Source organism: Miscanthus floridulus, chromosome 7, assembly GCF_019320115.1.
Source record: "Miscanthus floridulus cultivar M001 chromosome 7, ASM1932011v1, whole genome shotgun sequence".
NCBI classification, from domain to species: domain Eukaryota; kingdom Viridiplantae; phylum Streptophyta; class Magnoliopsida; order Poales; family Poaceae; genus Miscanthus; species Miscanthus floridulus.
In genome coordinates, this window is record NC_089586.1 from 81,841,141 (window position 1) to 81,855,773 (window position 14,633).

The 14,633-nt window shown below is 49.6% G+C and overlaps 1 long non-coding RNA gene and 1 pseudogene across 1 annotated transcript; one reads left to right on the forward strand and one right to left on the reverse strand.

Moving 5' to 3' along the window:
* Window positions 1–1,236: 1,236 nt before the first annotated feature.
* On the forward strand, window positions 1,237–2,085 carry LOC136465740 (quinone-oxidoreductase QR2-like; annotated as a pseudogene).
* Window positions 2,086–4,353: 2,268 nt separating this feature from the next.
* Window positions 4,354–5,912, reverse strand: LOC136463588 (uncharacterized). The gene is made up of 3 exons (XR_010761042.1): window positions 5,792–5,912; window positions 4,925–4,989; window positions 4,354–4,651 (listed from the first exon to the last, which is right to left on the reverse strand). It is a non-coding gene; the product is annotated as an uncharacterized lncRNA (long non-coding RNA).
* Between the last annotated feature and the right edge of the window lie 8,721 nt (window positions 5,913–14,633).

Genomic DNA, 14,633 nt, shown 5'->3' on the forward strand with positions numbered 1-14,633 from the left:
GTCTATTCTTAGCGAGGGAAAGAGAATGCACGCTTCTTCCGATCCGCGTGCACTTTGCCCGTTGTGATGGAATCTCTCTACCGAACACTCCAGTGTTTGGAGCTCTTTCTACACTTGATTTCTTTTTTTACTACAGCCCGACACGCCGCCGCTGCTCACTGACACCGTTATAAATTTTTTTTTGGTGAGTATACACCGTTATAATTTATAGTGAGGAAAGTTCATAGCCGGTCTTTAAACTTGTGCATTGTGTATTATGCTGATCCTTGTATTCACAAATTGCGTTATTTTGGTGCTTAATCTCTGTTTTGGTCTCACTGGTCACCAAAATGGGTCTAAGCCTACATGATAGCTCCATCTATCCTCTTTCACCTCTCTCTCATGGCCATGGCTAGCCCACACGCATCACCCTTGCCACTGTCACCGTCTTCGGTATTCACGCTAGCGATTGTTAAGGTTCCGCGCGTGCCGCTCGATTGTCGCCCCGCACCCAGTGCCGTCACACAAGGCCCGCCTGGTTTAGTTTCAAAAAGTTTTTCCAAAAAGTGTTACAGTAGCCATCATATTGAATCTTGCGATACGTGCATGAAGCATTAAATGTAGACGAAAAAAAAATTAATTGCACAGTTTGGTTGGAAATCGCGAGACGAACGTTTTGAGCCTAATTAGTACATGATTGAAAACTAATTGCCAAATAAAACGAAAGTGCTACGGTAGCCAAATTCCCAAATTTCGTCCAACTAAACGCAGCGCAAGTTTGGGTTCAAAGCAATTAAAATTCATTTTGAATCCTAGCTAGTACGGAGTACTTACTTATTTTCAGCTCTCTTTATGCTAATTCAATTTGGTTTGTAGAAATCTTCAAATAATTAAATATTTTCAGTGAAATTTGTATTTGCCCTTGCATTAGCTAGCGCTTGTTATATAGGAGTATATATGTTGTATGTACCCAGCCTCAGTTTCCCTTTGTTCTGGTATATATACACTTTGACGAGGAGCGACGCCACTGATCTCCTCAGCAAGCCACGGAGCCGCCGGCTGCCGGCTTTTGACCGCCCAAATGAGATGGTGCCCAGTGCCCAAATCACCTCCGATCCGTCGAGCTCAGCTTTGCAGCGGACTCTTGTATAAACGCGCGCTCGGTGTGGATCGATGGAGTCACGAAGCAGCACACTGCACACAGCAAGAACTGACGGAGGAAGAACGCAGACGACAAGCTTGTGCGATCGATGATCAATGGCGGTGACAAAGATCTACGTCGTGTGCGTGGACAACCTAATCATAAGCACCTTGAAATGCTGTACTGAATATACGTACGATTGTACGAGTACTCACTGGCAATGTTTCTACTATTCATCATGCTCTTGCTGCTGCTGCTGACTTTGATCAGGTCCTCGACGTACGGCCACGTGGCGAGGCAGGCGGAGGAGATCAAGAAGGGCGCCGACTCCGTCGACGGCGTCGAGGCAACCATCTGGCAGGTGGGGGGAGACGCTGCCGGAGGAGGTGCTGGCGAAGATGCACGCGCCAGCCAAGAGCGACAAGCACCCAGTGATATCGGGCAAGCAGCTGGCCGGCCAACGCCGACGGCATCCCTGTTCGGCTTCCCGTCGCGGTTCAGCATGATGGCGGCGCAGATGAAGGCGCTCTTCGACTCCACGGGCGGGCTCTGGCAGACGCAGGCGCTCGCGGGCAAGCCCGCGGGGTTCTTCTTCTCGCTGGGCACCCAAGGCGGCGGGCGGGCAGGAGGAGACGGCGCTCACGGCCGTGTCGCAGCTCACGCACCACGCCATGGTGTTCGTGCCCGTCGGGTCCACGTTCAGCGCCGGCATGTTTGACATGGACGAGGTCAGCTGCTGCAGCCCGTACAGGTCCGGCACGTTCGCCGGCGCCGACGGGAGGAGCAGGCTGCCCAGCGACGACGAGCTCCAGATGGCCGTGCACCAGGGCAGCTACTTTGCCGCCTTCGCCAAGCAGCTCAAGGCCGGAGCGGCCGAGCGGGCGTCGTCGCCTGAGCCTGCTGGAGTAGTGCTCTCTCTGTTTTATGTCCTCTGCCGTGCCCATCCGTCGGTGCAACTGGAGTAGTGCTCTAGTACTATGGCATGCAGTGCTGCTAGCTGCTCTTGTTTGCGGAAATAAAATAAATATACTCAGCTTTTATGCGGTGTATCGATCAGTCATCAGTGTCGTGGTTGATGTGAAATCGGGAACGTGTAGCTTTCACTTGGATAAATTTTGAATTCCCAGCGAATTTCTCAGAACGTTGCTCACTCAAAAAGGTCAAATGATGAGGAGTACAAAACTAATACTCTCCGTCCTAAATTATAAATCATTCGAACTTTCTTAAAGACAAAGCATCTCAAATTTGACCAACTTTATATAATAAAATAATAACATTTCTATACCAACTAAGTATCATTAAATTCTTCATTAATTATATTTTCATAGTATATCTATTTGATGTCATAAATCTTTGTTATTTTATTCACAGTTTTAGTCAAACTTAAGTTGACTCTCCAAAAAAGTTAGAATAACTTATAATTTGAAATGGAGGGAGTACTTCATATCTAAGTATCCAACGCCACAATGCTTACTGTTGGCAAGGAGCCCTCCACAAATAGTGTGAACTAGCAGAGCAAGCACAAAAATGGAGCATGTGAAGTTACGGTAACGTAGAGATCTGATGTAGATTTCGCAAACGACGCAAAGCACAGTGAAGAATAAGCACTGAGTAACAAATGGGCCAGATAAATGTATGTGCATGTCTGCATAAAGGATAGAGGTAAGCAGCGAGTGGACAGTAGGAGATTTTGTAAAGCATAATAATATTTTGAAGTTAACAAAGATGCCAGAAGCAGGGAAAGCATTGACAGGAACAACTGACAATCATTGAGAGCTGTTGGGTACGAAAACAAACTATTTCAGTTACACAATTGTAGGCTACACATATAAGATGGGAAAAATACCAACAATTGTTCCAACTATTTCCTATGTTTCCATGAGTATTTATTCGAAAAGCTAGGACAGCCTTTCGTCTGTACCGTCTTTGAGCAGAAGTTTTTAATCGTGACCAATCTGTCGTAAAGAGAGAACAGAAATGATCAATCTGGCGGCATAGTTTGGGTGAGTGCAAATGGACGAATAGAGAACGGAACTGAGGATATGAAAGGTGGGCTACAACATGGAATGCTTATGCATGTCATTGTTTTTTTAATGGCCTGCTATGGTACAGCAAACCTTCATTGTGCATGTAGGTAACCAATGTGGTACTCGTTTATACTTATATTAACAAACATGGAATCTTTGTGTGTTTCACCAAGTAAGTACACCCATCACAGCAGAGTTAAGTTTGTCGTATCTCAAATCTAAAGAATTGGTAATGCCTTTAAAAGCTAGGTTGGCAGATGAGTATCTAAACGGTGACGCTATAGGCAGAAAAAATCGCCGCACCACCAATGCACCAAGAGTTTGCATTGGAGGGGAAAAGTAATGAATGAATCACCTGGAGGCAATATAAGCCGGCGCGTAGGTCGGTGCAATGGGAGGCGCGATTCTGAAATAGAGCATCGTAAATGAGAAGGTGGCAAGGCTGAGATATCACTTGCTGACAGTTCACCGCTGCTGGTGCCTACATCACAAAACCAGTTAAATAAAGAATTAAATGTATGGTGCATTATGCATGGAAAAGTAATGATTTGGGAGCAAACATGTAGTCAACTACATAGTAATAATGCAGATACAACTAAGATGTGACCATTGACATAATTTTGTCTTGAACAGTGGGGTACATAAACTCACTAAAGGGCGTACCTAGTGCAGAGAGCTCCCGCTCTGTGCAGGGTCTGGGAAAGGGTGTTAGTGGTAAGCCTTACCCTCGCCTGTGCAATGCGAGGAGACCGCGACTCGAACTCGGGACCTTCCGGTCGGACTCTACCGTTTGCATCAGGCCCGCCCTTCACAGAAACTCACTACTTTAGGAAATAATAGAAGGAAAAGAACACCATGATTCTAGAATTCTCAACCTGATCAAAACATATGGAACACATTCTAAGAACAAATACATGTATAGTGGTTCCTGATTTGTTTGGTAGTCCATTGATGAAACAAAAACTGAGAAATGCATCGAAACATTGTTAAGTACGGCTATACGTCTTTTCGTATTAAGGTTTCCCCGAATAGTGCCTGCTTGTTAACACAGACATGGATCGGGTTGAATAAACCTAGGGAAATTAAAAATCGCTTAACTCTAATCTGTATGGAAAAAAGGTGGACCCATGAACATGACGAAGCATGTGAACTGTGATTAGCGTGGAATAACCCAAGTTGGAAGCAATTGCAATAGTACTGTTATTGAGCTTCTCAATGGATCCATTCGGCAGAGCATCCTGTTATGTATTCCAAAATTAATTTGGCGGCCTGAAAAATGAAATACATACCATGCAAATCAATGAGGAAACCACGAAAAATGTGTAAGGGCTATTGCACACTGACACTGAAAGTTTGGCTGCGCAGGTAACGTACAGTAAGCACCCAATGATTGAAAGAAGTAATATATGCATGCCTCGAAGCAGTGAGTGGGAGAGCAAAGTAATGGTCCAGTGCAAATCAAGTAGATCATTCTGCCTATGATAGATAACCGCTGAAGACCTATCTGTAATAAATATAAGAAATAAATATAGATAAAATTTTTCTGCCTATGATAGATAACCACAAAGACATAGTTGTAAATAAATAGTAATAATAGACAAAAAATTAAAGTATTGTGTTATATTCTTGTCCAGAACATATAAAGAAGTGTGTACATTAGGATCAGGAACTAACAGGGGACAAAGGTAACAGATGAGCCAAAAAAAACCTGCAACATGAATGAGTCTTTATCCATCAGCTTATCATTCAGAGGGAGGAAAAGAGAGAAGGGGCTCACATGGTCGCCTCCGCTGCTGAGGCGTGGGTGACGTCTCCGGCCCTTTTGGCGAGGACGCAATCATCCTGCATCAATAAAGATGGACAACGAAGGGTGAGGAAACTGGCAAAGGAAAGGAGAAAAAAACAGAGAGAGAACGGGCATCATCCTTTGGCATGTGCGATGACGAAGGCGTCGGGGACACGGAGGTGCGAGCAAGGCGAGACGGTAGGAAAGATGGCAACGGGCCCGATACCCGATACGGTATTTGATTCATTAGGGGACGGAGATGGAATCATATCTTTACTCGCGGGTATCTAAATGGGCAAGAATCCATCCCGACGGGTATAGCGGGTACGGGAATGTTCCCTGTTTATCCGTCCCCGTTGCCCGTTGGGGAACCCGACTATTTGATCTGTCATGCGAGTATTGGGCCCTAAGAAACTCAACATAGGTATTTTGGGCCAAATCTAAACAATCATATATATAGTTTGTATGTTCTAGGAACCCTAGTTCAATTTTTCCTCACCATCTCCGCCAGCAGCACAAGCACACCTGCCTCACGAGCGCTCGTGTCCCTCGCTTCCTCAGTTTGGTCTCTCTTCCTCGGCATCTCTGATACTCCGACACTTATACCCAGGTGAAGAAGAAACGTCTCCGATTGCAAAGCTACGACCCCAAGTGTCCTTGTTTATCGGGTATGTAGTACCCGTCGGGTATCTGTTACCCGACCGATGCCCGATGGGTACGGGGATGGGCAAGAATCTATACCCAAGACAGTTAATGGGGATGGGGATGGGGATGGGATGAATTCTCCGTAGCGGGGAAGAAAACGTTCCGGCGATACCCGACGGGTACATCCCCGTTGCCATCCCTAGACGGTAGTACCTGGATCTGGTCGCGCCGGAGGCCTCACGTGTGCCGACGCCCGGCTGCGACGCTAGGGTTTGCCCGGGCTGCTCCGTTTTGCCCGCGCCGAGGCTGCCATGGCAGCGCGCCAAAGCGTCGGACTAAAGGCGGACCGCATCGTGAATCGGAGCCGGCGAGGGTAGACCAGCGGCCTCCACCCCTCGTCTGGATCGCCTGGACGCCGTACATGGATGATTTGACGAGTTGTGGAAGCGGAGCTGGGAGGAGGTTGGGGGTGGGGAGAGGGGCCAGCGGCGGCGGTGGCGGCGGCGTGGCCAGCGGGGCGAGCGGTCGTCTCAGGGGTTGCAGTTTTTTTCCCATCAGTGGGGAGAAGAGTACGGGAGACGGGGGGGGGGGGAGGTTAGAGGACAGAGGGAGGCGTCGGATGGGAGGGAGGTGGGATCGTGCGGCCAAAAGAGCGTCCACGTGGCTAAATGAGGGATCAGTAAATGGTGTTGAGGAATAAGGGTAATGGTAGATATCTGCGCCTTTATTTAGACGGTCTCCAACAACCATGACCCAAAATATAAGATCTATTCATTTTTTGATAGCGCTATAGGCAAATGGTTTAATATCTATTTTTGGTCTTCTCTAACAACGAGACCCAAAAGATAACCCTTTCTGAAAATGGATCTCCACAAGAGATGATACTCAGATTTAGGTTATACCTCTCCTGACACCTAAAATTGATCTTTTATATAGGTACTCTGTTAAAGACTATAGGTATTGCGTTGGAGACCTATTTTAAATTTGGATTCTATAATGGATCTCCTCAGCCTTACAGAGCTTGTTTAGTGCAGCTCTTAGACACTCTAGTTCCTTCTACCTGTTACTGTATTGCAAGTGTAACATGCCAAAACGATTCTGTGATGCGCCGAGAAAATGAACGAGCCTGAGAAATTACTGATTTGGGACTCTGATAGCTCCTCCACATTACTGTGAAAACAAAGCCATTCAGAGCCCTTCGGACAGGCCTTAGTAGAAATAAGTTTGTACATATGATTTTCTTCGGGTATCGATACTAGAGATACCTAAAGCAAAGGAGTTAGGGCTCACGCTGACTTTCTTGGACAGAGCAAGATGTATTAACATATCTCGCCTGACCCTTTGGGTACGGGCTCCATCTCACCCAACCCCAAGGACGTAGTTTTCGTCTCGCCTGACCCTAAGGCTGCGGGGGTCTTGCACGAGGTCACGAGCTCCGTCTTGCCCGACCGTTGGGTGCGTGCTCTGTCTCGTCCGACCCCCAAGGGTCGTGGGCTCCATCTCGTCCAACCCCGAGGCCGCAGGGAACTCCTCTAAGGCTGCGGGCTCCGTCTCGTCCGACCCCAAGGCCGCGGGCTCTGTCTCGCCCAACCCTAAGGACACAGTTTCCGTCTCACCCGACCCTGAGGCCGCGGGAGTCTCGCCCAAGGCCGTGGGCTCCGTCTCACCCGATCCCAAGGCCGCGGGCTCTGTCTTGCCCGACCCTTGGGTGCAAGCTCCGTCTCGTCTGCGCTCCAAGGGTTGCGGGCTCTGTCTCGCCCGACCCCCATGGGTCACAGGCTCTATCTCGCCCGACCCCGAAGGGTCGCGGGCTCCGTCTCACCTGACAGGGACCCATATCGCCGTGAGCAACTCTAGGTCTAGGCGTATGGGCCTGGGTCAAAACTCTGACACCAGGGAAGAGACGAGCATGACTCGTTGTAACCCGAGGCCATGACGGGCCATACCTGATGATTCACAACAAGAACAGCATCGGGCGTACCGGTGCTGTTCTGTCTAACCCTCGTACGAACACTGACAGGTGCGTCAGTTCACCAAGACGTCCATCGAGACGGGATGGAACGCCATGACCGGCAGATAACGCCTGCGCATGGCACCAGTGACGGACAGGGCCGCGACGTGGAGCCGTCCCTGTTGACATCTACAAGATCGGTGGGACCCGCATGAAGGAGAAGAAGGACCCAACGATCCTGGTAGCCTTCCTCTCTCTCGTTCTTTTCCTTATCCTCCGCTGTAACCCACGCTTTCCCTTGGCCTATAAAAGGGAAAGCAGGGCGCCCCATGAAGGGAATGGGGGTCGAGATCTGCACAAGACCCGAACCACGAGATAGAAAATACAAGAGCACGACACAGGCACATGGCTGAGCAGTGATCGAGCTCTGAGCACTTGTTCACTCCTTTCACTAGAGACTTGGGATTCTCTCCCTCTCTCGCCTGTTTGTAACCCCTATTACAAACTTTCAGTGCTAGTAACACAAGCAACAACGATGAACTAGACGTAGGTACTTTTTGTCTGAACCAGTATAAACCTCGTGTCCTCTAAGCACACCATCCGAGCCAAACGCGCAAATACAAATTTACTCATCGGTGGTCCGGAAACACCGACAGTTGACGCGCTAGGTAGGGGTTTTTTGCGCGTCTCGACGTGCACATTAGGCCTCGGATGGCTAGTCATTACGTCAGCTGGGTCCCAGGCGCGCACGTGCGCTTCGGGAACCTGAACTTTATCATTACAACGGAGGGAGAGTTGGCGTAGGCTCCCACCGCCGTCCAACCTCTCCACTTCCCTAGCCTTGACGCGATCGCCGAGGCGCTTGAGGAGCTATAGCTGCACGCACCAGAGGCTTGCACCCCCGGGAGCTACCAGCTCCTCGGCTTAGATTACGAGAGGCTAGAGCGCTAGCTCGATGCATTCTTGGGATCTCGACCGTCCTAGGAGGACCTGCGCCACCTCACATTCTCGTTCGCCAACATCATGATGTAGCCTGCCGAAGGAGAGCCACTCTCTCTAGAATACCTCATCTGAAGCGCCCTGACAGCGCTCCCGTCCGGTCTCCGCAACACCGCAGAGACCGTTGGCCACCTTGTGGCACAACACATGCCTCCATCGCCCGTGAACGACGAGTTCATGGGGATGACCGAATATGTCATGGAATCTTTCTATGACCTCCTCGCAGAAGAATCAGGGTCGCCCTTTGAATCTGACTCCAGCAGGGGAAGCCATCACCCTTCTCATGAATGTTTCATGGCAGGTACCCCCGAAGGATACATCAAAAGCATCCATGAGGGAGAGGCTACCCCAATGAACGACCTCGATAATGAGGTCGAGGGGGATGCAGGGGCCCTAAAAGGATCAACATGCCCAAGAGGGGGGTGAATTAGGCTAATTCTAAATTTTCTTTCAATAATTAATTCCTACGGTTAGCCCAATTAACCCCTTGTGCCTAGAAAAGTGTTTCTATTTATCTAACGCACAATGGACTTGCAACCTATGTTCCAAACTCACTCTAGCATGGCAATTCTATGTATGTAAAGACAAGTATTGAATTGCTCAAAGTAAATGCTTAAAGTAAATGCTCAAAGTAAATAGAGAGAGAGGAACGCGGCGATGTTTTGCCGAGGTATCGGAGAGTCGCCACTCCCCACTAGTCCTCGTTGGAGCACCCACGCAAGAGTGTAGCTCCCCCTTGATCTGCGCAAGGATCAAGTGCTCTCTACGGGTTGATTCTTCGACACTCCGTCGCGGCGAATCACACAAAGCCGCTCACAACTTGAGTCGGGTCACCCACAAGCTCTCCGGATGATCACCGAACTCCCAATCACCACCAAGCCGTCCAGGTGATGGCGATCACCAAGAGTAACAAGCACGAACTCTCACTTGACCACGCGAAGCCTAATGAGAAGATGGATGCACACTTTGCTACTCTTGATTCACTAATGAGGTTTCACTCTTGGATTCTCAAATCACAAACACCTCACTAGGACCTTGCTCTTCTTGACACTCACAAATGTGTTTCTCAGTTGTTGGAATGAGCAAAAGTGACTCCACACATGAGTGGAGCTTCTATTTATAAGGCAGCCTGAAAAACGAACCGTTATGAGCTTATGCGGGGTGACCGGACGCTCCGGTCAGTTCAACCCGCGGACCAGTGATTAAGTGATGACCGGACGCTGGCAGGGTCCGGTCAGCACTGACCGAACATATCCGGTCGCATTTCTCCCTCACTGGATGCTTATTGTACTTGACTGGACGCTGAACCCCCAGGGTCTGGTCAGTACTGACCGAATGCGTCCGATCACAGATTCTCTTCTCTAGAACCTTACTGGAGTCGACCGGACGCTGGCCCTCAGTGTCCGGTCACATGACCTCAGTCAAATGAACTGACCGGACCCTACGGCCAGCGTCCGGTGGCACCGGAGCCAGCGTCCGGTTAGTGTTTGACCCTCCATTCACTTCCAACTCTCGATCAATTTTGAATAAAGTTTGCTCCATCAGATCAAAGGGCTTTGTAGGAGCTACCTAGTGCTAGAATTATCAAGTGTGCACCACACCTAACTCAATAGACTCACCTAGGTCAAGCTACCCGTCCATACCCCCCTTAATAGTACGGCCAAAGGAAAAACAAAGTCCTAAACTACTCTAAGTGTCACTCCAACTCCAATCGACACTTAGAACTAGTCATCCTTAACCTTATTGTCCATCCTTTGAAAACCAAAACAATTTCCATCGTAGGGGCATGACATCCATGATCGCCCAATCGATCTCCATTACCATGACCTAACTTATTTGCCTCTGCAAAACACACGTTAGTCATCGTAATCTTATATTGTCATTAATCACCGAAATCCAATCTAGGGGCCTAGATGCTTTCAATCTCCCCCTTTTTGGTGATTGATGACAATACCACCTCGAGTATGTGAAAGAGTGAGGTTTTTGATATGCTTGGTTCATATAAGCTTTTGTCAATAAGAACAAAAGGGTTAGGCAAGCTTATATGACCCAAGCCAACACAATGTACTCAAAAGATATGAATTAAGCATGAGTACACATAACAAGGCTCATTTGCATCAGAGTATAAATGCGGAAGCAAAGGCAAATGAGCATAATACAAGTGATATGACATAAAGGAATTCAAAGTAGAGAGCACACATGTCATAAATCACAATCACGTAGATATCACTATCACATAGATATAATAATATGCATGAAAGTAACACACGAATGCATAATAGTAATAGTGTATCACACAAATAAAACTCCAAATGTATATCATAGACTAATAATAGATAACTAGCTCCCCCTAAATGTTGCTCCCCCTAAGTCTACATACTCGAACCCTCTCCCCCTTTAGCGTCAAACACCAAATCCTAAGGGTCGGTCGGCGGGGCTGCAGCGGACGAGCCGGGCGCTGAGGTACGAGGGGCAAGCTAGAACTGGGCTCCATCATCATCTGACCCTGAGCTCTATATAGACTAACCCTATGTGGCTGGAATTGTCTCTGAAGCGGTATGGGTCTGAACTGGGGCAGGTGCTGCCTGTGACACTGCTGGTACATCTGTAGGATCTGATGATGCGACTGAGCTAGGAAGCCTCTATGTCGTCACGGCGACGGGAGCTGTAGTAGAAGGACCGGTGGCATGCATATGTGGCGGTGTGGGCATTCCTGTCAACTCGCTGAAAGATGCTCCAAGACTCCTAGAGACTGACGTGTCAGGCATAAATAGCGAAGCTGACTGGTCCGGTGTGAAGCCCGTCTGAAGTGGAGTGAACTACGGGGCTACCACTGGTGAGGCTAACCATAGGACACCTATACTAGAGGTGAAGCAAACTGAGCTGGAGGTTGTCCCTGACTCTAAAGCCCACTGGGCTGTATAACTAGAGTCGTCGTAGTGGTGGCAGGCTGAGCAAGCTGGGGCAAAAACTGTGGCTGTGGGGCCCCAAGAGCTGTCACTACATGCTGCATGAATCCCATGAGCTGCTACTGCATATGTAACTGCTGCTGATGCATCTACTGCTGCTGCTGCTGGAAGAGCTGCTACTAGTGCTAGAACTTGTCCTGATGAGCCTAAAACTATGCAAAGTTAGCAGCTGTCTCCTGAGCCTGTCGTGCCTGATCCTGTTGCATCCGCTCAAGAATAGCAATCAAAGTGGGGTCTGTCTGCGGTGCAGGTGGAGCTGAGCTAGAACTGCCTGCCTCTGCATTGTGTCTGCGTGGAGACATCTGAGGAATAGGCCAGTAGTCGTCATCCGAACTATCACTAGACTTGGTCACCTCCTGCCGTGCCTTAAGCTACTTCTCCTTAGTAGCAGCTATGCCTCTGATAATCTTGTCCTACTGAGCTGCGGACTCTGGTATATCTAGACGACGGCGAGGCTGAGTGGGTGCCTGTGGTGTGCTATGCCTGATCCTCCGTGCCATGTTATAAGCTAGAAACTCTATGGTGGCACCTCTGTACTCTACGACCAACTCTAGGGTCCTAACCTGCACAGCCTTGAGCATAAGAAATGTGATCCAGTGTGCATAAGGAAGCTACCTATGACCCTTGAAGCCCTCAGCTATAGTATCCTCCATCTCTAATAGAAGGAGGTCCCAAATATCGAACACAGTCTGCTGCATCAGGGCATTGAGAAGCCAGAGCTATAGGTGAGTCAGACCCTCTCTGTATCCCAACCTAGGAAGTAGTGTCCTCCTGATGATAGCCTCAAGCACTCGAGCCGTAGGAGTAAGGTCACTGGGGTTCCTCCTCGACCCCTCACCAAAGGGCTCCTTGAAACAATGGCGCACAAGGTCTATAGGGGGCACCAAACCACCATGAGGACACCTGGGAGGCTCCTACTGTCCATAACATACCTCATACAATATGATAGGCTACTCCTGTAGCCTTAGTATCTCCCTGGCCCTAAAACTCATCACCTTGTAGTCTCTGCCGTTGAATGCAAAGTGTATGAAGTTATGCTGCGGGTCAACGTAGAGCGAAGCATAAAACTGCCGAACCCAAGATGGTACATACAGTCCAGTCTGGCCAATCAGATCTGTCAGCCCTAGCAAATATGATAAGTAAGGGCGGATAAACTCTCCGGCTGCTGCTACAATAGCCTCAATATTGCAGACTCTCTGAGATCTGAACACTGCCCCACTGTTGAGATAAGCATTGTAGAAATCCTCCTGCAGTGGTGTGTAGAAACCCTCTACTGCTCTCTCATCCCTCCTCGGAGGAAACCACACCTCAAACTCGACAAACCTCAGCTGTCGAACCTGCCTGGCCATGGCGGCCCTCAAGTCAAGGTGTACCACTAGAGGTGGACCCTGTGGTCTAGGCGGTGGGCGTGAACCTCTGCGCTGTGTAGCTAGCCTCGGTGGAACTGTAGCACTGGTACGACCAGAGCGGCGTAGCTAGGGTTCCTGCTCGGTCTCCTCGGCCTGCTGGCCCTCCTAAGTCTCCTAAGCTAGCTGAGTCTCTGCTGGTGGGGGCTGCTGCTATGGCTCCTGCTGGGACTCCCCCTGAGGTCGAGGCTCCTTAATAGCCAGTCGACGTCCTGCCATCATGACAGTCCCTGGTGGACCACCATGACGACGCTCAGCCTCCTCAACTGCTGCCCTCTGTGCTGGTGTGAGCTGCAGATCTACAATGACAACACCACTATGAGTGCCGCCTCTCTCGGCATGCTCTGCAGCCTCATCGACTACTGCAGCTCTCATTGTCTCCGTGTCAGGGTACTTGCGCTTCTTAGATGTAACCTGCTTCATCGCCTTGCCTTTCGGTCCTGCAGGCTAGCGAGGCGGGGGCCTCCGATCGTCATCTCCTGGACCACCACCAACATTCTTGGTGCGAGCCATCTGATCTGACAAGAAGATGAACTGCTACTGACTAAGATCAACTATCAAACTGACACTCCTGAGGCTTGGCCTCGATCTGTGCATGCGAGCTTGGCCCCGAGTTGTCTGACAACTGCCACAAGAACCACAACGGCACTGACTCGCTGCACGATGGAATAGATGGATATACAAGTAAATACGATATATCTAAAAGATACGAAAACCCTAGGAAGCAAGCAATGTAGGTACGAAATTGAGGCGACGGGCTTTCTACCTGACGAACCGGTGATCCGAGAGAAGAAGAGACGTGTCATGCGGGGGAACCTCGGAACTGGCTAGGGTTAGGGTTGGCTAAGCACTATGAAGAATCGGCCGGGAATCAACAACAATGTGGCGAAGTTAGGGTTGCTGCACTGAAGCTAGGAAATTTGATGAATCGGCAGTAAGGCCTTACCAGCGCCGAGCGAGGACAGCACTAGAGAAGACACGGGCACCATGAAGGAAGGACGGCATGGCGTTGCAGGCGTGGGGAGGCGCTGCAGGCGGCGCTGTGGTGGTGCGTGGTGGCTTGGGCATGTGGGGAGGCGCGGTGGCTAGCGAGGGCAGCACTGGCGATGTCGACGGCGCGGGAGACTCTCAGGCGCGGAGGCAGCGGCTACGGCGATTAGGGTTAGGCGCTGCTATGGGATACGGCTGAGATCGAAAACATGGGCGGTTAAAAGGAGATCCCACGCGTAATGGAGAAGGAAACAGGGAAAGAGTTTGGAAACCGCACGATCTCCATTGACCGGACGCTCCGGTGGTAGCGACCGGACGCTACCACCTAGCATCCGGTCGATTCCAGAGAGGTCCAATTCCTCTGGAATCGCGACCAGACGCGTTTGGTGGTCCATGACCGGACGCAGGCAGGGTCCGGTCAACTCAACTGTTTCTTCTTCAAACGATCGGATGCTGAGATGTCTTCTGACCGGACGCGGAAACGCAGAGTCCGGTCACTCCTTCAGCAGCAGTTCACCTCCTATGAACTAACTGGACGCTGGACAATAGGGTCCGGTGCAGCGTCCGGTCACTCTTTTCCAATAAATCTTCAATGTTCCTCGGCGCTGCCTGTTCCCAATCAAGTCCTAACAAGAATAAGATCCAAATAAACACCAATTGGGACTGATGTGAGTGACCTCTCTCAAACCCTCATATTTTTCAAAATATTTTGCCTTAGGCTATAATTCTTTTTAAGAAAA